General features: G+C 44.4%; 1 non-coding gene across 1 annotated transcript; it reads left to right on the top strand.

Annotated features, from left to right (window-relative positions):
• Positions 1-3,702: 3,702 nt before the first annotated feature.
• On the top strand, positions 3,703-3,809 carry LOC112088793. Its single transcript, XR_002900729.1, has one exon. It is a non-coding gene; the product is annotated as a small nucleolar RNA R71 (small nucleolar RNA).
• Positions 3,810-25,214: the final 21,405 nt, after the last annotated feature.

Raw genomic sequence — 25,214 nt, forward strand, 5'->3', positions numbered from 1 at the left:
ATGTTCCTCAGGTAAAGCATCGTCTATGGGGACCTTTTCTTCAATCCTCAGCCTTGAGAGATGATCTGCGGCCCCGTTTTCAATGCCCTTCTTGTCAGGTATTTCCATGTCGAATTCTTGGAGCAATAGGACCCATCTCAAAAGCCTCGGCTTAGCGTCCTTCTTAGACATCAAGTACCTCAAGGCCGCGTGATCAGTGTAGACCGTGACCTTTGATCCCACTAGATAACTCCTGAATTTGTCAAATGCAAACACAATGGCAAGCATTTCCTTCTCGGTGGTTGCATACTTTTCTTGGGCTGAGTCCAAGGTGCGGCTGGCATAATAAATCACATGGAGTTTCTTATCTTTCTTCTGCCCCAAGACAGCTCCCACGGCATAGTCAGATGCATCAGTCATCACTTCGAAAGGTAAAGACCAATCGGGAGCTTGTACAATTGGTGCACTGATCAAAGCCTCCTTGATCCTCTTAAACGCTTCCTCACACTCTTCATCAAAGATAAACTCCACCTCTTTGCACAATAGCTTAGTTAAAGGCCTAGCTATCTTGGAGAAATCCTTAATGAACCGCCTATAGAACCCAGCGTACCCAAGAAAGCTTCTTATCCCTTTTACAGAATTCGGAGCTTGTAGGTTCACCATTACCTCGATTTTGGCCTTGTCCACCTCAATTCCCTTCTCTGATACCTTGTGCCCCAAGACAATGCCTTCTTGTACCATGAAATGACACTTCTCCCAGTTCAATACAAGCCTATGCTCCTCACATCTCTTTAGAACCTGAGAAAGATTAGCAAGACATTCGGAGAAAGAGGAACCGTATACGGAGAAATCATCCATAAACACCTCAACTTTCTCTTCAATTAGATCAGAGAAAATGTGCATCATGCATCTTTGAAAAGTGGCCGGTGCATTACACAAACCGAAAGGCATTCTCCTATAAGCATAAGTGCCATAAGGGCAAGTGAATGTCTTTTTCTCTTGGTCTCTTGGATCTATTGGTATTTGGAAGAATCCAGAGTATCCATCGAGAAAACAGAAGTAAGGATGATTGGCTAATCGTTCAAGCATTTGATCAATGAATGGTAAAGGGAAATGATCTTTTCTTGATGCTGAATTCAATTTCCTATAGTCAATGCACATGCGATGGCCGGTTATAGTTCTTTGGGCTATGAGTTCATCCTTATCATTTTTTACCACCGTGATACCACCTTTCTTGGGCACAACGTGCACAGGAGATACCCACCGAGAGTCAGAGATTGGATATATGATCCCTGCCTCAAGGAGCTTTAGTATCTCCTTCTTAACCACCTTTTTGAGGTTCGGGTTAAGGCGACGTTGGTGCTCAATAGAGGACATGGCTTGGTCCTCCAGGTGGATCCGGTGAGTGCATATATCAGGAGAGATTCCTCTTATGTCGGCCAAGGAATACCCTATTGCTCTCCTGAATTTCTTGATTTCATTAAGCAATGCACGTTCTTCATGTTCAAGCAAACTATCGTTTATGATCACAGGGAAAGTGGAGTTCAAGCCTAAGAACGCATACCAGAGCCCTGTTGGTAGAGGCTTGAGCTCAACAGGGGGAGCGTCTGCCTCATTCCAATCGGTATCAAAGCTACATTTGCCCGGAACAGCTTCCTCGGCCTTTTCCTTGTTCTCGCGCGGATTATCATCGGCCTCGATATGAGTTGCCACGGCCATGATATCCCGAGGTGTCTCCTCTGTTCCCATGGACCCCTCGCTGTCTAAGATGTCGAGGCCACTCTTCCTGAGCTTCAAAAACCTAGCCTCAGCTCCAAGTTCCTTTGGTTGGTCTAAAAGTTGCTTGTCCACCTCGCTTTCCTCGTTCAAGTACCCGTGCTCGCTTTGTTCACGTGTAAGGACCACTTGTAACGGATCCTCTGCGTTAAACTCTTCCAGGAGCTCATCAGCTAGCTCCTCCATCACTTCCACATAGAAAACCTGACCTCCAATAGTCGGTTTCTTCATCATCTCTTTCACATTGAACTTCATATGCTCGGAACCGATGTGTAGTTCAATCATTCCTCCTCTCACATCTATAATGGCTCCTGCGGTCGCTAGGAACGGTCGGCCCAAGATGATAGGGTCCAATGGTTCCTCGTCCATTTCAAGAACAATGAAGTCCGTGGGGATTTCTATCTCACCGATCCTCAAAGGCAAATCCTCAAGCAAACCCACCGGTAAGCGAACCGATCTATCAGCTAGTATAAGAGAGATCTTGGCCGGCTTGTAACTCTTGTATCCCAATCTCTTGGCCACCGTGTATGGCATTAGGCTCACAGAAGCTCCTAGATCACACAAGCAGTTTGAGAACTTCAAGTGACCTAAAGCACACGGTAAGGTAAAGCTGCCCGGATCGGATAGCTTCCTTGGTATAGACCTCCTTTGTATTATGGCGCTGCATTCATGGCTCAGTATTACCATACCCTGGAGCTCCTTTGTCTTGTTGAGGGTCGCATCTTTTAGAAACTTCCCAAGCTGTGGTATAGCTAAGAAAGCATCTATAATGGGTAAGGTGAGTTGCGTGTTCTCCAAGTGTTTCTCAAAGACCGCTTTGGCTTTGTCTAAGATTTTCTTCTTGAAACGCCCTGGGAACGGTATCTTGGGTTGGTAAGGTGGTGGTGGAACGTATGGCTTTTCAAGCTCAGTTGTCTTTTCCACCTCTTTTCCTTTGTCCTTGATCGGTTCTTTCTCAAAATCTGCTTCTTTACACACATCACCTGAGGCTGCCTCCCCCTCTGATTGCTCATTGGCCTCAATGAGCGTAGTCTTAGGCGTTGGAGCTTGTAGTTCTTTACCACTTCTCAATGTAATGGCGTTCACATACTCCTTGGGGTTTGGCTCCGGTTTACCTGGTAAAGCCGGGCCTCGGGATGATGTAGAGGCTTGATTCTGCTTAAGCTCTCTGATATCTTGCTGCATTGTCGCGTGCTGGCTCTCAACTCTCTGCTGACCCTGTAACAGTTGCTGTAAGATCCCACAGACATCGTTCCCCAGCTGGTTCTGACCCGTTCTCTGATTCTGTTGCTGATTACCCATCGTTTGCGGATTGAACCCTGGTGGAAACTTGTGATGCTGCGGTTGGCTGGTGAAGTTGTTACCCTGAGCTGCTTGATTCTGCTGAGTGTAGCCGTGCTGTTGCCACTAAACTGTTGCTTGGGCTGGAAGGTATTCTGATAAGGAGCCTTTTGAGCGTAGCTTTGTTGTTGTTGCGGAGCAGGGTACACTTGATCGTGAGGGTTAGCTACATTCGGGTTTCTGTATGAGAGGTTTGGGTTACTGTTGTAGTTGTTGAACCGCTGATACCTCTGCTGGTTCCCTATGTAGTTCAGCTCCTCTTGAGTTAGACCATCTTCGTTTACATTATCAAAACTTGGCCCTTGCTCATCAAACTCGCCTACAAAGTGTATTGGCTTTTGAGTCGCCATCAGAACTTTGTCAAGCTTGCTCTGAAGCTCTCTGATATCCTTTTTCATACGCTGTTCTTCACCAGAGCCCTCTGTACGGTTTGCTCTATCAAAGTCGTCGCCATAAGTATCATTAGACATGGCTAGGTTCTCGACTAGTTCCATTGCCGCATTGATCTCCTTCCCAAGAAAATTTCCATTTGAAGCTGTATCGAGTTGGTTTCTGATCTTGGGGAGTGCACCTCGGTATAAAGTACTCAAGAGGGATGCCTCTGAGAAGCCGTGGTGGGGGCATTGGTTAGTGTAGCTTCTAAACCGTTCCCAAGCTTCGCTAAAGCTCTCGTTGTTGTGCTGCGTGAAGCTTGAGATCTGGTTTCTGAGCTTAGCCGTGCGTGATGTGGAAAAGAACTTTGATAAGAACGCCAGTTTACACTGCTCCCAGGTTTGTATGGAACCCCTCGGGAGGTTCTTTTCCCACTGGTGAGCTTTATCACCGAGGCTGAATGGGAACAAGCGTAGCTTGAAGCTATCTTCCGAGACACCATTGATCTTAGTTAGGTCGCAAACCCGATCAAACTGATCTAGATGCTCAAGAGGGTCTTCTCCGGCTAGACCGTGGAACTTTGAGTTCTGCACCATGTTGAGGAGGGAAGCTTTAACTTCAAAGTTGTTGTTTTGAACCGGTGGAGCTTGAATCCCAGCTCGGTATTGGTGCGCACTAGCTCGGTCGTTCTCTCCAACAAAGACCGGAGGAGGTTGTCTCTGAGCTTGTGGCGGTGGCGGATGAACATGGTGGGCTTGTTGCTCGTTCCTATTAGCTTGTTGTTGGTTTTGCTGAGCAAGCCTCTCGTTCCTTTGAGCCTGTTGTTGGTTAACATAGGCTTGTTGTTCATTCCTGCCTGCCTGCGCCTGATTAGCATGAGCCTGGTGTTCGGCTTCTTGAGCCTGTTGCTCGATCCTTTGCTGTTCTGCCATTCCAAGTCGTTCAAAATGCCGTTCCCTCTCGCGAGCTCGCCTCTCAATCCTGTTGATGTTGTCGTCGTACGGTAGAGGCGGTTCTGTGCTCCGAGACCTGGTTTTCATGCACCTGAAAGCAACACAAGAACTTGCAAAGAAGTGAGTAAAACAAAGAAAGGTAAAATCTTGAACTCAAGAACAAACAAAAGACTAATGCTCCGACAAGTTGGCAACGGCGCCAATTGATAGATAAGATTTTTTTTAGGTCTCAGGGCTATCAATCCCCTTTGTCGAAGTAGCACAAAGAGGTATCAATCCAGACAAGTCAACGAGACACTAGACTATGATGTTTATTCATTTAAGTCAAGATAAAAAGTGAAGGTTTTGAACTAAGCTAAGTAACAAACGACTAAGCATGAAAGGTAAAGCAAATGATTAGATCTAAACAGAGACAGGATGCAAATAATAGCTAAACGATTCAGATGATGATAATATGTAATAAAGCAAGGGACTTTAGACGAGATACTTGACTCGGGTGCTTCCAAGTTCAACTAGTTGGTTAATGAATCAAAACATCAAGCGGTTTCATTTAACTTTGAACTCAAGGCATGTTAATCTTCTCATGAAAGTATTAAGCATCTAAACTGATTCTCCTTCATACCAAAAATGTCTTTTGAGAAGCATCGAATCAATCAGCAATAAGAGTCAGTTCAAAAATGTCATTTAAGAGAACAAACTATCACTCTCGCGATGAAAGACTCTTAAACCCATAACCGAGTGGTTCAGACATTTCTACAAACACTTTTGATGCAAGATATGTCTCAGATCTGAACCTCAAGTGATGTGCTTGGATCCAGCCTAGAGATCTCGTCGGTTAAGGAATGAAACATGCAAGACTAGACACCTAAACCCACTAATCTACCTTGAAAGCACCCTAATCTACTCATCTAAAGCCGCTTAAACGACTACTCACTAATCATAACGAGCTCATTAAGTCTTTTGCAAGACGTGTAGCTAGTCATGATGAGGAGTTTAATGATAGATGACAAAAGAAAATAAAGAAAGAACAAGATTTCTGATGCAAAAACGAGATATCAGATTAGAATAATCAAGTTTTACCAAAGAGGCAAGTTCTTAAAGCTAAAAACAGATAAGAGATAAGATGATTAGGTTTTTAGTCTCAAAATGTATATATAGCAAAGGTAAAGTGTCGCGGGTCAGCCCGGAACAAACCGGGTACTGAACCGCGTTCTTGGGCTGATGGGTGAGTGCCACGGTGTGTCGGAGAGTGAATCCGAGGTCTTCATGTCGAGGAGTGCACGTGAGTCCAGATCCAAATGAAGATCTCGTGAAGAACACGTCAAGAACATGCATGAACCTTAGTCTTTGATCCATCTTCACGTGTGTGTTCTTGAGCAGCTTTGTTCTTGATTCTGGGCTTGTGACAATGGACCTCGGCATGAAATGCCGAGGCGCTTGGACGTCGAGGGATTCGGGAGAACAGGGTCCGGCACGCACGCCGAGGTCGCTACACCGAGGTGCATGTTCAACACTTAGTCGTTTCCAGCTCCATTCTTACGTGTGCATGCCTTGATCCCAACGTGCCGAGGTATCAGTACGAGGCATAGCTCAGGATACTTCCAAAATATGAGCCTTGACTTGGCCGATGTCGAGGTAATGATGCCGAGCCCTGAAGAAACACTTAGCGCGTATCGCAACATATTTGGGCCCGTATCGACCATGTCGCCTTTCGGAAGCAGTAACTTTCGACCCACGACTCCGAATGCTCTGAGACCAGTTTCATAGTCAAGGTGACTCAATAAACTCGAACTTTGGTGAAGAAACCGTCGGAGCTTGGGTAGTGGAAGTCTTCCTGGATTTCACATCTTTGAACCGCATCGAAATCACCGGAAAATAAGCTGTTCGGACCGATGTGAACTCCGGAGACTTTATCTTTCAAACCACTCGTCCGAATTGAGCGATCCCTACTGTTCTGAAAAGGTCTTTCACAGATCTCAAACTTTGATGAAGACCGGGTAAGCTGATTTGGTCCGGAAAGGCTCCGTCCGCCGTGACCTTTGTACTTCGCCGTTCAGTTCTCGGATGCGCGTAATGTTGATGCATCTTCCGGAAGCTGTATCTTTCTCCCTACTGGTCTGAATTGGATGATTCCAACTGTTCTGGGATCTTTGTTTGATTATCTCCAACTTTGCTGAAGACCCCGCCAACTGATTCGGACCGGAAGGTTCCCCGGATTTCTGATCTTTGAATTGCGCAGACAAGGACAGATTTTGGTCGAGAAAAGCTTCCCGCGGTAAGAAAAATGACCGAGGGCTGCGTACCGCGGTGAGCTTTTTGGTCGTAAAAATTCTTTCGCCTTGGCCAAAACTCGACCCGCGGTATTAACGCCTGATCTTCGACCCAGGCTGACTTTGGTCGATCGGTACGGACTTTGGTCGGTGTTGAACGATCGGTAAGCTTTTTGGTCGAGGTTGGACGATCGGTAAGGATTTTGGCCGGTAATGAGCGATCGGTAAGGATTTTGACCGAGGTTTCTGTCCGTCCGGTACGCGATTTGGCCGAGAAATTCCTCCAAGCAGTTTTCACCATTTTTGACCGTTTTCTTCACCGTCTTCTTCTCTGCTCCTCTTCTTAAGCTCTAAATGACTCCCAAAGCACCTGATAAAGACCTCAAAACATGCAAAACTCTTTGGGACCTAATGCAAGCCCTAAATCCTATTTTCATGCCTAAAGACTCAATTTACATGGAAAAACACATGATGAGGACTCTAAAATGCACTCTAAATGATGTAAAATATAGACATATCACCGAGCTGTTCCCACTCATGAGACGAACAAAAACGAGGTCCAGAGGAGGAGTACAAAAGGGAAAGCCGTGGCACGCAATGGTGGAACAAGCAAGAAACCCTCCGTGAGGTCCGATGGTGAGCCAGCCGCCAAGCGAGCAAGGAACGCCGAGCTCACTCTGGTTCCAACCCTTGAACCAAAAAGGAATGGAGAGCAGGCAACCACTGAGAACGATGGGGACGAGCTGAGAGCCATAGTCCCTCATGAACCCGATTGTGGCAAGAAGGCCAAGAAGGAACCAAAGCCCGAGCCCGAGGAGGAACATTTCCCGACTACTGAGGAGTACTTGGACCACTTTAACTCTATAAGAGTAGCTCAAGGCCGGTTCCCTGATATGGAGCTGTTGAGGAAGCTTGAGATACTCGATGATGTTACACTCATCTTTCAAAACATGGGCTTGGCCGAGTTCTTCATGATGAGCGATGTTGCTTACGAGGGGATCACACAACAGTTTCTTGCCACTTTGGAGGTTGTCATCTACCCCAAGAGAGATCCCAAGCGTCTACATGGCAAAGGGTTCGGACACATTGAGTTTGACATAGAAGGCGTGCACTACAAGGTCAGTTTCAAGGAGCTTGATGAGATATTTGGATTTGAAAGGAATGGAAGCTCGCTTGACAAGTTTGTGTACCCTCGTGATGAGTTGGCCGCGTTGTGGGAAACGATATCTTTTGGGCCTTACTTGGGAGGCAAGAGCAAGACAAGCTGCATCAGGAACCCTGCGATCAGATACACCAACCGGGTCCTGGCCTCAACGTTCTTCTCTACATACAACCCTGGTGTCATTCACACGGCAGAGCTTGAACTGTTGGGACTTGGACTTAAGCCGCTCATCACTCAAATGAAGAACAAAAAGGAGTTCCAAGGGCCAATGCATGTACCGTCTTTAGGAGCGTTCTTTGCGATCCAAATGCTCACCTATAGACACAATGTGTGGTGTGACCGAAAGAAGAAGGGAGCAAGAAGGCTTCAGAACGGTTGGATTGTCACTAAAATCTTGAGAGCTCAAGGGTTCATACTCCCTGATTCACCATCGAGGCCGAGTCTCATTAATGAACAATACCTAAGTAAAAGTGGTTTCTTTGGAGGCAAGTCAGGGGATAGATGGGTTTACAACTTCACGCTGATGCACAGGGACGGTACACAAGTTCTACTGCCTAACCGAGGCCTCACCATGCTTGATAAGCAGTGTAACGTCTCCTTCTATGTCCTCAAAGATCAGTTGTACAACCCATCTCTCGACCCACCAATGCGCAAGTGCACCAAAGCCATACCTAACAAGCCTCAGAATGAGAACGGCCCGGCCGGAGGGGAGAATGAAGAAGAACGGCACGCTGAGAGAAGGATGGGAGCAGGCCGATATCATTTTGATCCATACGTGTGGGGTGAGCCTGAATACCACACCAAGAAGCTGTATTTGCGAGTGAACACTCTCCAAAAGTGGTGTAAGTGGCAAGACAAGACCATCCATGCCTTGGTGGACTGTGTACGGCACCTGAAGAAGAAGGTCAAGCAGCTCACACGGCCATCTTCGCCGGACAAGAACTCGGGGACCTCAACCGCACCAGTTACACAGGAGGGGGTTGGGGAAAGCTCAAAAGCAAGGAACCCGGAGTTTCCACCTGGCAAAGAAGATTGGATCGACCCTGCCTTGGCATTCTTACCTGAACCCTCGGATAGCAGCCCACCACGTCAATCCACACCCTCCTGCTCAACATCAAATCCCTCGTACTACTTGGGATCAGACCTCTCCGACTAAGGTATCGACTTCAAACTCTTGTACATATGCATCTTGTGTATATCATCCTGCATTCGTTTAGTTTGTCTTTTTACTTCTCTCACACGCTTTTATAACACACGGGACTGTGTTGTTCAAGTGTGGGGGAGGAGCTTTGTGTTTTCTGATCTTGTTTTCTTTGTTCTTATTTGACTTCTGCATTCTTGAGTCTCATTTAGCTTTGTACATATGGTAAAACCGCATCATTAACATTCTAGTTGCATCTCGCATTCTAAGATCGAGTTTAGTTGCATCATTTAGGATTGCATCAGTGCAAGGAGCAATGATAGATTTTTTCCTAGAGAGTAAATCACTTGAGAATTTGAACTAAATATGCTTGTGAAACTCATTCTGTGCTTGTAAAGCTTGAAACGATTTGAATCTGAGAAGCAAGTCTAAATTACACTCAACTCTAGTTAAGTGATAACCCTGAACTTGAATTGTAAATATCTTTTGATGCATTGCTTGAATTGGCTTGTGGATACCGATATACATACTTGAGCTAGAATCATTGTTTTCACCACCCTCTTTTCCTTAGCTCAAGTAGCTGAATCCGCATCATGGATCAGTTCCCTCACCTTGAACCCAACTTTCTTTTCGAGCCAATGTTTGTGTGTGAATTGTAAGGCCACCTTGGACTGAACTTAGCAGAAAGTGTTAGGTTTAGAGCGACAAGGGCATGTCTCATTGAGTGATATGTTCCAACATCAAGGTACCAAGAGTATTGGTGAGAAATAAGTGTGGGGGAAAAGATCTATTGGTGAGTGGAAAAAGGTGAGCTGAGAGAAAAAGAAAGAGTGGAAATAGCTAGGGGAATGAAAGAAAAAGAATCGAGTCTTGAATTTGAAAAGAAGAGCTCTGTTGTTCTAAAAAGAAAAGTATAGTCTCTGAAATGAAAAGAAGCCAAAAAGGGCTCAAGTGTTCTAAAAAAAGAAAAGAAAAGAGGCTAATCGCTGTAAAAGAAAAGAGCTGTTTGAATAAGTAAACACCAAAGGCTTGAAAATCAAAACAAAAGTGAGTCCCCTAGTGAAAAAGAAAGCGGTTGCGAGAGTGAGGATCTTGAGAGGGTGAGCAAGTGAGAAAAGCTTTGAGTGGAGTGTGGGGTGTGATGAGTCTTGCCCTTGTATGCATCGGTTGCTTTTTACCTTTAGCATTCTGCCAAAGTTTGGTCGTTCATTGAGTGATCCCATTGTTGCATTATACCCGCTTGAATATTGATGAGATCATTTTTATCTCATGACCTTACCCTAGCCAAGCCAGCCTATTTGAACATTGCGTCATTTGATTCACCGGTTACGAGCTTAATGAATGTGAAAGAGTTGAATGTGATAATGACTTGTGGAGATTCTGTGCTTTAGTTGTAAAATATCTGAGTATAGCTTTGCATTGCATATCTGAGCATGAATCCGAGTTCTCTTTGTGATCACTTCTCTCTAAAAAGGAAATATGAGCTCCATCTGCATTACAACCTCTTTCTCTCATTTGTTCTCTTCGCTTGAGGACAAGCAAAGGACAAGTGTGGGGGAGTTGATATGTCTATATTTTACATCATTTAGAGAGCATTTTAGAGTCCTCATCATGTGTTTTCCCATGTAAATTGTGTCTTTAGGCATGAAAATAGGATTTAGGGCTTGCATTAGGTCCCAAAGAGTTTTGCATGTTTTGAAGTCTTTATCAGGTGCTTTGGGAGTCGTTTGGAGCTTAAGAAGAGGAGCAGAGGAGAAAACGATGAAGAAAAGGGTCAAAAATGGTGAAAACCGCTTGGAGGAATCTCTCGGCCAAATCGCGTACCGGACGGACAGAAACCTCGGTCAAAATCCTTACCGATCCCTCATTACCGGCCAAAACCCTTACCGATCGTTGAACCTCGACCAAAAAGCTTACCGATCGCTCAGCACCGACCAAAACCCGTACCGATCGACCAAAGTCAGCCTGGGTCGAAGATCAGGTGCAAATACCATGGGTTGAGTTTTTGGCCGAGGCGAAGGAATTTTTACGACCAAAAAGCTTACCGCGGTACACAGCCCTCGGCCATTTTCCTTACCGCGGGAAGCTATTCTCGACAAAAATTTGTCCTTGTCCGCACGTTCCAAAGATCAGCAATCCGGGGAACCTTCCGGTCCAAACCAGTTGGCGGGGTCTTCAGCAAAGTTGGAGATAATCAAACAAAGATCCCAGAACAATTGGAATCATCCAATTCGGACCCGTGGGGAGAAAGATCCACTTCCGGAAGATGCACCAACATTACGCGCATCCGAGAACCGAACGGCGGAGCACAAAGATCACGGCGGACGGAGCCTTTCCGGACCAAATCAGCTTGCCCGGTCTTCACCAAAGTTTGAGATCTGTGAAAGACCCTTTCAGAACAGTTGGGATCGCTAAATTCGGAGCAGCGGTTTGAAAGATAAAGTCTCCGGAGTTCACATCGGTCTAAAAAGCTTATTTTCTGGTGATTCCAATACGGTTCAAAGATGTGAAATCCAGGAAGCCCTCCACTTCCCAAGCTCCGACGGTTTCTTCACCAAAGTTCGAGCTTATTGAGTCATCTTGACTATGGAACTGGTCTCAGAGCATTTGGAGTCGTGGGATGAAAGTTACTGCTTCCGGAAGGTGACATGGTCAATACGAGCCCAAATATGTTGCGATACACGCTAAGTGTTTTCTCAGGGCTCGGCATCATAACCTCGACATCGGCCAAGTCAAGGCTCATATTTTGGGAGTATTCTGAACTAGGCCTCGTGCAAACGCCTCGGCACGTTGGAATCAAGGCATGCACACGTAAGAAATGAAGTTGGAAACGACTAAGTGTTGAACGTGCACCTCGGTGCAATGACCTCGGCGTGCATGCCGGACCCTGTTCGATCAAACCCCTCGACTACCAAGCGCCTCGGCATTTCATGCCGAGGTCCATTGTCACAAACCCAGAATCAAGAACAAAGCTGCCCAAGAATACACACGTGAAGATGGATCAAAGACTAGGGTTCATGCATGTTCTTGACGTGTTCTTCACGAGATCTTCATTTGGATCTGGACTCACGTGCACTCCTCGGCATGAAGACCTCGGCTTCACTCTCCGACACACCGTGGCACTCACCCATCAACCCAAGATCGCGGTTCAGTACCCGGTTTGTTCCGGGCTGACCCGCGACACTTTACCTTTGCTATATATACATTTTGAGACTAAAAACCTAATCATCTGATCTCTTACCTGTTTTTAGTTTGAAGAACTTTCCTTTTTAGTGAAACTTGATGATTCTAATCCGATATCTTGTTGTTGCATGAGAAATCTTGTTCTTACTTTATTTCTTTTATCATCTAACATTGAACTCCTCATCATGACCAGCTACACGTCTTGCAAAGGACTTAGTGAGCTCGTTATGATTAGTGAGTAGTCGTTTAAGCGGCTTTAGATGAGTAGATTAGGGTGCTTTCAAGGTAGATTAGTGGGTTAGGTGTCTAGTCTTGCATGTTTCATTCTTTAACCGACGAGATCTCTAGGCTGGATCCAAACACATCACTTGAGGTTCAGATCTGAGACATATCTCGCATCAAAAGTGTTTGTAGAAATGTCTGAACCACTCGGTTAAGGGTTTAAGAGTCTTTCATCGTGAGAGTGATAGTTTGTTCTTTTAAATGACATTTTTGAACTGATTCTTATTGCTGATTGATTCGATGCTTCTCAAAAGACATTTTTGGTATGAAGGAGGATCAATTGAGATGCTTAATACTTTCATGAGAAGATTAACATGCCTTGAGTTCAAAGTTAAATGAAACCGCTTGATGTTTTGATTCATTAACCCACTAGTTGAACTTGGAAGCACCCGAGTCAAGTATCTCGTCTAAAGTCTCTTGCTTTATTACATATTATCATCATCTGAATCGCTTAGTTATCATTTGCATCTTTGCTTTGTTTGATTCTCATCATTTACCTTACTTACATGCTTAATCGTTATTATTTTGCTTAGAAAAACCTTCACCTTTTTATCTTGACTTAAATAAACAAACAACATAGACTAGTGTCTCGTTGACAAGTCTGGATTGACACCTCTTAGTACTACTTTGACAAGGGGATTGATAGCCCTGAGATATAAAAACATTTATCTATCACCAAGCCAGCCTATTTGAACATTGCATCATTTGATTCACCGGTTACGAACTTAATGAATGTGAAAGAGTTGAATGTGATAATGACTTGTGGAGATTCCGTGCTTTAGTTGGAAAATATCTGAGTATAGCTTTGCATTGCATATTTGAGCATGAATCCGAGTTCTCTTTGTGGTCACTTCTCTCTAAAAAGGAAATATGAGCTCCATCTGCATTACAACCTCTCTCTCTCTCATTTGTTCTTTTTGCTTGAGGACAAGCAAAGGACAAGTGTGGGGGAGTTGATATGTCTATATCTTACATCATTTAGGTTGCATTATAGAGTCCTCATCATGTGTTTTCTCATGTAAATTGAGTCTTTAGGCGTCAAAATAGGATTTAGGGCTTGCATTAGGTCCCAAAGAGTTTTGCATGTTTTGAAGTCTTTATCAGGAGCTTTGGAGACCAATTGGAGCCTAAGAAGAGGAACGGGAAAGAAAACGGTGAAGAAAAGGGTCAAAAAGGGTGAAAACCGCTTGGAGGAATTTCTCGGCCAAATCTCGTACCGGCTGGTCGGAAACCTCGACCAAAATGTTTACCGGACGCTCATTACCGGCCAAAAACCTTACCGATCGGGCAGAATCGAGTATCGAGTGCAAAAATACCACAGGATAAGTTTTTGACGGATGCAAGGATTTTTGCGACCAAAAAGCTTACCGCAGTACACAGCCCTCGGCCATTTTCCTTACCGCGGGAAGGTTTTTACGACCAAAAGTTGTCCTTGCCCGCGCAATTCAGAAATCAGAAATCCGGGGAACCTTCCGGTCCGAATCAGTTGGCGGGGTCTTCACCAAAGTTGGATATAATCAAGCAAAGATTCCATAACAGTTAGAATCATCCAATTCGGACCAGTGGAGAGAAAGATATGGCTACCGAAGCATTCACCAGCATTGCGCGTACCGGAGAACTGAACGGCGAACTTCAAAGATCATGGCGGACGGAGCCCCTCCTGTCAGAACCAGCTTACCCGGTCTTCATCAAAGTTCGAGATCCATGGAAGATCTTCTCAGAGCATTTGGAATCGCTCAATTCGGAGCAAAGGTTTGTAAGATAGGGTCTCCGGAGTTCACATCGGTCTAAATGTCTATTTTCCGGTAATTTCAATGCGACGCAAAGATGTGAAATCCAGGAAGCCTTCCACTCCCCAAGCTCCGATGGTTTCTTCACCAACGTTCTAGCTCATTGAGTCATCTTGACTGTGGAACTGGTCCCAGAGCGATTGGAGTCGTGTGCTGAAAGTTATCGCTTCCGGAAGGTGACATGGTCGATACAAGTCTAAATGAGTTGCGACACGCGCTAAGTGTTTTCACAACCCTCGGTATCTTTACCTTGGCATCACTCAAGTCGAGGCTCATATCTTGGAAGTATTTTGGACCAGACCTCGTCCCAAAGCCTTGGCATGATTAGATCGAGGCATGCATACGTAAGAACTGAAGCTGGAAACGACTAAGTGTTGAGAGTACACCTCGGTGTAATGACCTCGGCGTGCATGCCGGACTGTGTTCTCCCAAACACCTCGACATCATGACCCCTCGACATTTTATCCCGAGGTCCCTTGTCACGAACCCAGAATCAAGAACAGAATGGCTTAAGAACACACACGTGAGGATGGATCAAAGACTAGGGTTCATGCATGTTCTTGACGTGTTCTTCACGAGATCTTCATCTGGATCCTGACTCACGTGCACACCTCGGCATGAAGACCTCGGCTTCACTTTCCGACACACCGTGGCACTCACCCATCAACCCAAGGAAGCGGTTCAGTACCCGGTTTGTTCCGGGCTGACCCGCGACACTTTCCCTTTGCTATAAATACATTTTGAGACTAAAAACCTAGTTATCTTATCTCTTATCTGTTTTTAGCTTTAAGAACTTGCCTCTTTTGTGAAAATTGATTAATCTAATCCGATATCTCGTTTTTGCATCAGAATCTTGTTCTTTCTTTATTTCTTTTATCATCCAAACATCAAACTCCTTATCATGACTAGCTACACGTCTTGCAAAGGACTTAGTGAGCTCGTTATGATTAGTGAGTAGTCGTTTAAGCGGCTTTAGATAGGTAGATTAGGGTGCTTTCAAGGTGGATTAATGGGTTTAGGTGTCTAGTCTTGCATGTTTCATTCCTTAACCGACGAGATCTCTAGGCTGGATCCAAGCACATCACTTGAGGTTCAGATCTGAGACATATCTCGCATCAAAAGTGTTTGTAGAAATGTCTGAACCACTCGGTTAAGGGTTTAAGAGTCTTTCATCGCGAGAGCGATAGTTTGTTGTCTTAAATGACATTTTTGAACCGATTCTTATTGCTGACTGATTTATGATTCTCAAAAGGGATTTTGGTATGAAAAAGGATCAGTTTAGATGTTTAATACTTTCATGAGAAGATTAACATGCCTTGAGTTCAAAGTTAAATGAAATCGCTTGATAACATGATTCATTAACCCATTAGTCTAGCTTGGAAGCACCCAAGTCAAATATCCTGTCTAAAGCTTCTACCTTTATCATTCATTATCATCATCTGAATCACCTGTTTGTTGTTTTCATCTTGATTAGTTTGAATCTCTGCTTTTACTTAACTTTATTGCTTATTTGCCCGTTAATCATCGTCACCAAACTTTTACTTTCTTGTCTTGACTTAAGTGAACAAATAACATAGGCTAGTGTCTCGTTTACAAACTTGGTTTGACACCCCTTATACTACTCTGACAAGGGGATTGATAACCCTTCTGAGAGCTGGAAAACTCTTAGTTATCAAAGCTACACTCACCAAAGTTAAGTTATTGGAAGAAAGCAATGGTGAAAATTTCCTGTACAACTTCAAGCTCTTACAAGATGAGAAAGTTCAAGTTCTGTTTTCACACCCAGCCATCACCACTCTCTCAGAAAGGCACAATGTCTCCTTTATTGTTCTCAAGGACCAGCTCTACAACCCAGCCATTCACCCTCCAATCCGCAAATGCAAGAGGACAGCAAGTTCCAAGGGCAAAGAGCCAGTTGAAGAGGAGGACACAACTAGGACCTCTGGTTGTGAGAATGAGGAGCCAAGAGCTTTTGAAAGAAGGATGGGAGCAGGCCGGTATCACTTTGATCCGTACTTTTGGGGTGAGCCAGACTATCACACAAGGAAGCTGTATTCCAGAGTTAACAGCCTTCAGAAGTGGTGCAAATGGCAAGACAAAACAATCCACAAGCTAGTTTACTGTGTTAGGCAACTAAAGAAGAAGGTGAAGAAACTCACAGCTCCAGCCACCTCACCCAAACGAGATACCAGAGAAGAGGTGGGAGAAAGCTCATCTGCTCATGACCTTGTGTTACCACCAGGAAAAGAAGATTGGGTGAACCCGGCCACAGCGTTCTTACCAGACTCACCAGAGAGCAGCCCACCTAGACACTCCACTCCATCATGTTCCACCTCCAACCCATCCCACTACCTGGGATCAGACCTCAGTGATTGAGGTAAACACTCAAAACTCTGTACATATGCATGTAGCTCTTCTTTTCCATTTGCATTTTACATGTTTGCTTTGTTTTTAACTCCTTTCTCATGCTTTTATAACACAAGGGACTGTGTTATTTAAGTGTGGGGGAGGAGTTTCATCCTTTACTAATCATGTTTTCTCTTTTCTTATTTTACACTTTGAGTCATGAGTCACATTCTAGTTGCATATTCATGTAGTCTCATCTAAGTGCATATAAAAACCAAAAAAAAAGTTGAAAAATCTGAAAAATTTTCACAAAAAAAAATGATCATGTAGTTGCATTCTCATTTTTAGGATTCAGTCTAGATTGCATGTTCATGTAGGTTGCATCTTGCAGGGAGTAATGATAGGTTTTCTAGAGAGTACATCACTTTGAGAACTTGAACTGAATACGCTTGTGAATCTTTTTCTGTGCTTGCAAAGTCTGAAATGATATGAATCTGAGAAGCAAGTTTTAATTGAACTTAACTCTAATTAAGTGGGAACCTTGAACCTGACTTGAAAATATCTTGTGATGCATTGTTTGAAAAAGCTTGTGGATAACGATATACATACATGAGCTAGAACCATTGTTTTTACCACCCTTTTTCCTTAGCTCAAGTAGCTGAATCCGCATCATGGATCAGTTCCCTCACCTTGAACCCATCCTTCCTTCAAGCCAATGTTTGTGTGTGGGGTGGGGTGTGATGAGTCTTTGCCCTTGTATGCATAGGTTGCTTTTTACCTTTAGCATTCTGCCAAAGTTTGATCATTTATTGAGAGATCCCTTTGCTGCATTAAACCCACTTGAACACTAATGAGATCAATTTAATCTCATAGCCTCTCCCTAGCCAAGCCAGCTTGTTTAAACATTGCATCATGAGATTCACCTGATAAAAACTTAATGAATGTGAAAGAGTTGAGAAAGAGAAGAACTTGTGGAGATTCCTTGCTGAGTTGTTATATATCTGAGTATGGCTTTGCATTGCATAATTGAGCATTAACTTGAATTCTCATTGTGATCACTTCTCTCAAAAAGGAAATGTGAACTCCCATGCATTCAACCTCTCTCTCTCTCATTTGTTCTTGTTTGCTTGAGGACAAGCAAAGGACAAGTGTGGGGGAGTTGATATGTTCATAATTTGCATCATTTAGGTTGCATAATTCATTCTAAATCATGTTTTATTCCATGCATTTTAGGTCCTTAGGGTTTGTTTTAGAACTTAGGAGATGCATTAGGTCCCAATGAGTCTTTGCATGTTTTGAGTGTTTATGAGGTGTATTTGGAGCTGAAAAGATGAATCCAGAAGGTGGAATGGTGATCAAGGCTTGAAAAACTGTGAAATTGGGAATTTGGAGGTTATCGGCCATTCTCGCGCACCAGGAAGGTTTTTCTCGGCCAAAACGCGTACCGCGGGTGGATTTTATCGGCCATTCTCACGTACCGCGAGTGGATTGTATCGGCCAAAATCTCCGGGTGCAGACACGTTTCCGAAATCGCCTGTCCAGGGAACCTTCCGATTCGATTCAGTTGGCGGTTGCTTCATCAAAGTTGGAGAAGATTGGATCACGGTTCCAGAGCAAGTGGAATCATGGAATTCGGACGCGTAAGCAGAAAGTTAAGCTCGTCGGAAGAAACCCCTGTCTCGCTGCTGTTTTGGACCAAGCCGATGAGATGCGAAGGACGGTGCACTTCCAGGCCAATTCAGTTTCCGGGGCCTTCATGAGAATCAGAGAAATTTTAGTTCTCTTTCCAGAACGTCCGAGATCAATCAACTCGGAGCTATGAGCAGGAAGACACGGTCTCCGGAATGGACACATGTCTAGACGCCTCTCTCTGATCGTGTAAATACACTGCGAAGATGAGCCCTCCAGGAAGCCTTCCACTTCCTAAGTACCAAAGCTTTATTCACCAAAGTTGGAGATATATGAGTCCTCTGTCCGCTGCAACCGGAATCACTCAATTCGGACAAGTATCTCAGAAGTTACACTCTCTGGAATGCGAAGTGGTCCAAACAGCCCTGAATGATGCGAGCTAAGTGAAACATGCCGTGATGGCAACTTTTACACACCTTCGGCGATTGACACGGTCTGAGTGCCACGGTCTAGGGCTTAACCGTGGCAACTTTTCACAAACTTTCGGCGTTTGACACGACCACTTGCCACGGGTTTTGGACGAGACTTGCTAGACCGTGGCACCAAGATTCATCCAAGAACACGAAGATACAAGACTTTGCCACCGCCACTTGCCACGGGCTGACCAGAACTTGCTAGACCGTGGCAAACCCCTTCTTTACCAACCAAGGCCGGGTCAGTAACCGGTTTGTTCCGGGTTGACCCGGTTCATCCAAGGCATCTATATATAGTTTTTAGACCTAATTTGGAGAGAACCTTTTATCCATTTTTAGTCTCTTTTCCTTTTTGTGAAAGACCACTTGTTACACTATGCTTTTGAGCTTAATATCGATTTGAAGAGTCTTTTTTTATCTTGTTTTATCATTTCTTATCATCAAATCATGATTAACAACACATCTTGCAAAGGATCTAGTGTGTTGATCATGATTAATGAGTAATATCATATTAAGGTCTTAGATATGTAGATGATAACTAAGAGTTTTCCAGCTCTCAGAAGGGTTATCAATCCCCTTGTCAGAGTAGTATAAGGGGTGTCAAACCAAGCTTGTAAACGAGACACTAGCCTATGTTATTTGTTCACTTAAGTCAAGACAAGAAAGTAAAAGTTTGGTGACGATGATTAACGGGCAAATAAGCAATAAAGTTAAGTAAAAGCAGAGATTCAAACTAATCAAGATGCAAACAACAAACAGGTGATTCAGATGATGATAATGAATGATAAAGGCAGAAGCTTTAGACAGGATATTTGACTCGGGTGCTTCCAAGCTAGACTAATGGGTTAATGAATCATGTTATCAAGCGATTTCATTTAACTTTGAACTCAAGGCATGTTAATCTTCTCATGAAAGTATTAAACATCTAAACTGATCCTTTTTCATACCAAAATCCCTTTTGAGAATCATAAATCAGTCAGCAATAAGAATCGGTTCAAAAATGTCATTTAAGACAACAAACTATCGCTCTCGCGATGAAAGACTCTTAAACCCTTAACCGAGTGGTTCAGACATTTCTACAAACACTTTTGATGCGAGATATGTCTCAGATCTGAACCTCAAGTGATGTGCTTGGATCCAGCCTAGAGATCTCGTCGGTTAAGGAATGAAACATGCAAGACTAGACACCTAAACCCATTAATCCACCTTGAAAGCACCCTAATCTACCTATCTAAAGCCGCTTAAACGACTACTCACTAATCATAACGAGCTCACTAAGTCCTTTGCAAGACGTGTAGCTAGTCATGATAAGGAGTTTGATGTTTGGATGATAAAAGAAATTAAGAAAGAACAAGATTCTGATGCAAAAACGAGATATCGGATTAGATTAATCAAGTTTCACAAAGGAGGCAAGTTCTTAAAGCTAAAAACAGATAAGAGATAAGATAACTAGGTTTTTAGTCTCAAAATGTATTTATAGCAAAGGGAAAGTGTCGCGGGTCAGCCCGGAACAAACCGGGTACTGAACTGCCCTCTTGGGTTGATGGGTGAGTGCCACGGTGTGTCGGAAAGTGAAGCCGAGGTCTTCATGCCGAGGTGTGCACGTGAGTCAGGATCCGGATGAAGATCTCGTGAAGAACACGTCAAGAACATGCGTGAACCCTAGTCTTTGATCCATCCTCACGTGTGTGTTCTTGAGCTACTCTGTTCTTGATTCTGGGTTCGTGACAAGGGACCTCGGGATAAAATGTCGAGGGGTCATGATGTCGAGGTGTTTGGGAGAACACAGTCCGGCATGCACGCCGAGGTCATTACACCGAGGTGTACTCTCAACACTTAGTCGTTTCCAGCTTCAGTTTTTACGTATGCATGCCTCGATCTAATCATGCCAAGGCTCTGGGACGAGGTCTGGTCCAAAATACTTTCAAGATATGAGCCTCGACTTGAGTGATGCCAAGGTAAAGATACCGAGGCTTGTGAAGACACTTAGCGCGTATCGCAACTCATTTTAGGCTTGTATCGACCATGTCACCTTCCGGAAGCGATAACTTTCAGCACACGACTCCAATTGCTCTGGGACCAGTTCCACAGTAAAGATGACTCAATAATCTCGAACTTTGGTGAAGAGACCATCGGAGCTTGGGGAGCGGAAGGCTTCCTGGATTTCACATCTTTGCGCCGCATTGAAATTACCGGAAAATAGACTTTTAGACCGATGTGAACTCCGGAGACCCTATCTTCCAAACCTTTGCTCCGAATTGAGCGATTCAAAATTCTCTGAGAATATCTTCCATGGATCTCGAACTTTGATGAAGACCGGGTAAGCTGGTTCGGACAGGAAAGGCTCCGTCCGCCATGATCTTTGAAGTTCGCTGTTCAGTTCTCGGGTACGCGCAAGGCTTGTGAATGCTCCGGAAGCCATATCTTTCTCTCCACTGGTCCGAATTGGATTATTCCAACTGTTCTGGAATCTTTGCTTGATTATCTCCAACTTTGGTGAAGACCCCGCCAACTGATTCGGACCAGAAGGTTCCCCGGATTGCTGATTTCTGAATTGCGCGGGCAAGGACAACTTTTGGTCGTAAAAACCTTCCCGCGGTAAGGAAAATGGCCGAGGGCTGTGTACCGCGGTAAGCTTTTTGGTCGCAAAAATCCTTGCATCCGTCAAAAACTTATCCCGTGGTATTTTTGCACTCGATACTCGATTCTGCCCGATCGGTAAGGTTTTTGGCCGGTAATGAGCGTCCGGTAAACATTTTGGTCGAGGTTTCCGACCAGCCGGTACGAGATTTGGCCGAGAAATTCCTCCAAGCGGTTTTCACCCTTTTTGACCTTTTTCTTCACCGTTTTCTTTCCCGTTCCTCTTCTTAGGCTCCAATTGGTCTCCAAAGCTCCTGATAAAGACTTCAAAACATGCAAAACTCTTTGGGACCTAATGCAAGCCCTAAATCCTATTTTGACGCCTAAAGACTCAATTTACATGAGAAAACACATGATGAGGACTCTATAATGCAACCTAAATGATGTAAGATATAGACATATCAACTCCCCCACACTTGTCCTTTGCTTGTCCTCAAGCAAAAAGAACAAATGAGAGAGAGAGAGGTTGTAATGCAGATGGAGCTCATATTTCCTTTTTAGAGAGAAGTGACCACAAAGAGAACTCGGATTCATGCTCAAATATGCAATGCAAAGCTATACTCAGATATTTTCCAACTAAAGCACGGAATCTCCACGAGTCATTATCACATTCAACTCTTTCACATTCATTAAGTTCGTAACCGGTGAATCAAATGATGCAATGTTCAAATAGGCTGGCTTGGCTAGGGTAACGTCATGAGATAAAAATGATCTCATCAATATTCAAGCCGGTGCAATGCAACAAGGGATCTCTCAATGAACAACCAAACTTCGGCAGAATGCTAAAGGTAAAAAGCAACCGATGCATACAAGGGCAAGACTCATCACACCCCACACTCCACTCAAAGCGTTTCTCACTTGCTCACCCTCTCAGAATCCTCACTCTTCACAATCGTTTTCTTTTCACTAGGGGACTCGCCTTTTTCTTTTATTTTCAAGCCTTGGTTTTAACTTATTCACACAGCTCTTTTCTTTCATAGCGTATAGCTTCTTTCATTTTCATTTCAGAACACTTGAGCCTTTGGCTTCTTTTCATTTCAGAGCTTATCTTTTCACATCCAAGACTTAATTCATTTTCATTCATTCCCCTAGCTATTTCCACTCTCACTTTTCCACTCAGCTCACCTTTTTCCACTCACCAACAAGTCTTTTTCCCCACACTTATTTCTCACCAATACTCTTGGTTCCTTGATGTTGGAACATATCACTCAATGAGCCATGCCCTTGTCGCTCTAGACCTAACACTTTCTGCCAAGTTCAGTCCAAGGTGGCCTTACAATTCACACACAAACATTGGCTCGAAAGAAAGATGGGTTCAAGGTGAGGGAACTGATCCATGATGCGGATTCAGCTACTTGAGCTAAGGAAGGAGGGTGGTAAAAACAACGATTCTAGCTCAAGTATGTATATCGGTATCCACAAGCCTATTCAAGCAATGCATCAAAAGATATTTACATTTCAAGTTCAAGGTTATCACTTAGCTAGAGTTGAGTGTATTTCAGACTTGTTTCTCAGATTCAAATCGTTTCAAGCTTTACAAGCACAGAATGAGTTTCACAAGCATATTTAGTTCAAGTTCTCAAGTGATTTACTCTCTAGGAAAAATCCTATCATTGCTCTTTGCACTGATGCAATCCTACATGATGCAACTAGACTCGATCTTAAAATGCGAGATGCAACAAGAATGATGTAATTTATCACATGTATTAAGCTAAATGAGACTCAAGAATGCAAAAGTCAAATAAGAACAAAGAAAACCAGATCAGAAAACACAAAGCTCCTCCCCCCACACTTAGATAACACAGTCCCTTGTGTTATAAAAGCGTGTGAGAGAAGAAAAAATACAAACTGAACGAATGCAAGATGATATATACAAGATGCATATGTACAAGGTTTGAAGTCGATACCTTAGTCGGAGAGGTCAGATCCCAAGTAATGCGAGGGATTCGATGTTGAGCAGGATGGAGTGGGCTGACGTGGTGGGCTGCTTTCTGAGGGTTCAGACAGGAAAGCGGTGGCTGGATCGATCCAGTCTTCTTTGCCTGGTGGAAACTCCGGGTTCCTCGCGTTTGAGCTTTCTCCAACTCCTTCTTCTGTAATCGGTGCGGTTGAGGTCGCTGAGTTCTTATCCGGCGTGGATGGCCTCGTGAGCTGCTTTACTTTCTTCTTCAAATGCCTTACACGATCCACCAATGCGTGGATGGTTTTGTCTTGCCACTTACACCATTTTTGGAGGGTGTTCACTCGTGAATACAGCTTCTTGGTGTGGTATTCAGGCTCACCCCACACTTGCGGATCGAAGTGATAGCGGCCTGCTCCGATCCTTCTCTCATATTGTCTCTGCTCCCCGTTATCACAATCTTCCGGACCACTAGTGTTCTCGGGTTTGCTAGGTGCTGCCTTGGTGCATTTGCGTGTTGGTGGGTCGAAAGCTGGGTTATACAACTGGTCTTTGAGAACGTAGAACGAGACGCTACACTGCTTGTCGAGCATGGTGAAGCTTCGGTTAGGCAGTAGAACCTGCGTGCCGTCTCTATGCAGTAGGGTGAAGTTGTAAACCCATTTATCCCCTGACTTGCCTCCGAAGAAACCACTTTTGCTTAGGTATAACTCATCAATGAGATTCGGCTTCTTTGGTGAATCAGGGAATATAAACCCTTGAGCCCTCAGGATCTTGGTGACTATCCAACCGTTCTGAAGTCTTCTTGCTCCTCGCTTCTTGCGGTCACACCATACATTGTGCCGATAAGTGAGCATTTGAATCGCAGCGGCCCTCGGAACTCTTTCTTGTTCTTCATTTGAGTGATGAACGGCTTCAGTCCGAGTCCCAATAGTTCAAGCTCGGCCGTGTGAATAACACCAGGGTTAAAGGTCGAGAAGAATGTTGATGCTAGGACGCGGTTTGTGTATCTGATCGCAGGGTTCCTTATGCAGCTTGTCTTGCTCTTGCCTCCGAGGTAGGGTCCAAAAGAAATCGTTTCCCACAATGCGGCCAACTCATCACGAGGGTACACAAACTTGTCAAGCGAGCTTCCATTCCTTTCAAACCCAAAGATTTCATCAAGCTCCTTGAAACTGACCTTGTAGTGCACGCTATCCATGTCAAACTCAATGTGGCCGAATCCTTTGCCATGTAAACGCTTTGGATCTCTCTTGGGGTAGATGATGACCTCCAAGGTTGCAAGAAACTGCTGTGTAATCCCTTCATAGGCAACATCGCTCATCTCAAAGAACTTTGCCAAGCCCATATTCTCAAAAATGAGGGTCACGTCATCAAGTATCTCGAGTTTCTTCAGCAACTCCAAGTCAGGGAATCGACCTTGAGCCACTCTGATTGAGTTAAAGTGGTCCAAGTATTCCTCAGTGGTTGGGAAGTGCTCATCCTCGGGCTCGGCCTTTGGTTCTTTCTTGGACTTTTTGTCACCGTTGTCTACATAAGGGACTAAGGCTCCGGGCTCGTCGTCATCAGATCCCACAGCTGCCTTCTTCCCGTTCCTCTTTGACTCGAGAGCTGGTGCCAGAGTGAGCTCAGTATTTCTTGCTCGTTTGGGGTTGGCTCGTCATCGGGTCGCATCGAGGGTTTCTTGCTGGTCTCTCCACTACGTGGCACGGCAACGGCTTTACCCTTCAAAACTCTCTTCTGGCCCGCACTTCTGTTTGTCTCGTGGGTAGGAACGGTTTGGTCTCCGGTCATCTGCAAGGGAGATTCTCAAAGGAATCGTCAGAGCCAAGTATATCGTTAAGCACATGTATCTCAAGATTGGCAAGTACAAAACTTTTTCTCTAGCAGAACTGATATTCATAGCTTTTTCAAACATCAAGGGAAGTAAGAACAAGCCAGAACAACCGATTAGAGACAAGTCAGCTCAAACACACA

The sequence above is a fragment of the Eutrema salsugineum genome, unplaced genomic scaffold, assembly GCF_000478725.1.
Source record: "Eutrema salsugineum unplaced genomic scaffold, Eutsalg1_0 scaffold_14, whole genome shotgun sequence".
In the NCBI taxonomy this organism is placed as follows: domain Eukaryota; kingdom Viridiplantae; phylum Streptophyta; class Magnoliopsida; order Brassicales; family Brassicaceae; genus Eutrema; species Eutrema salsugineum.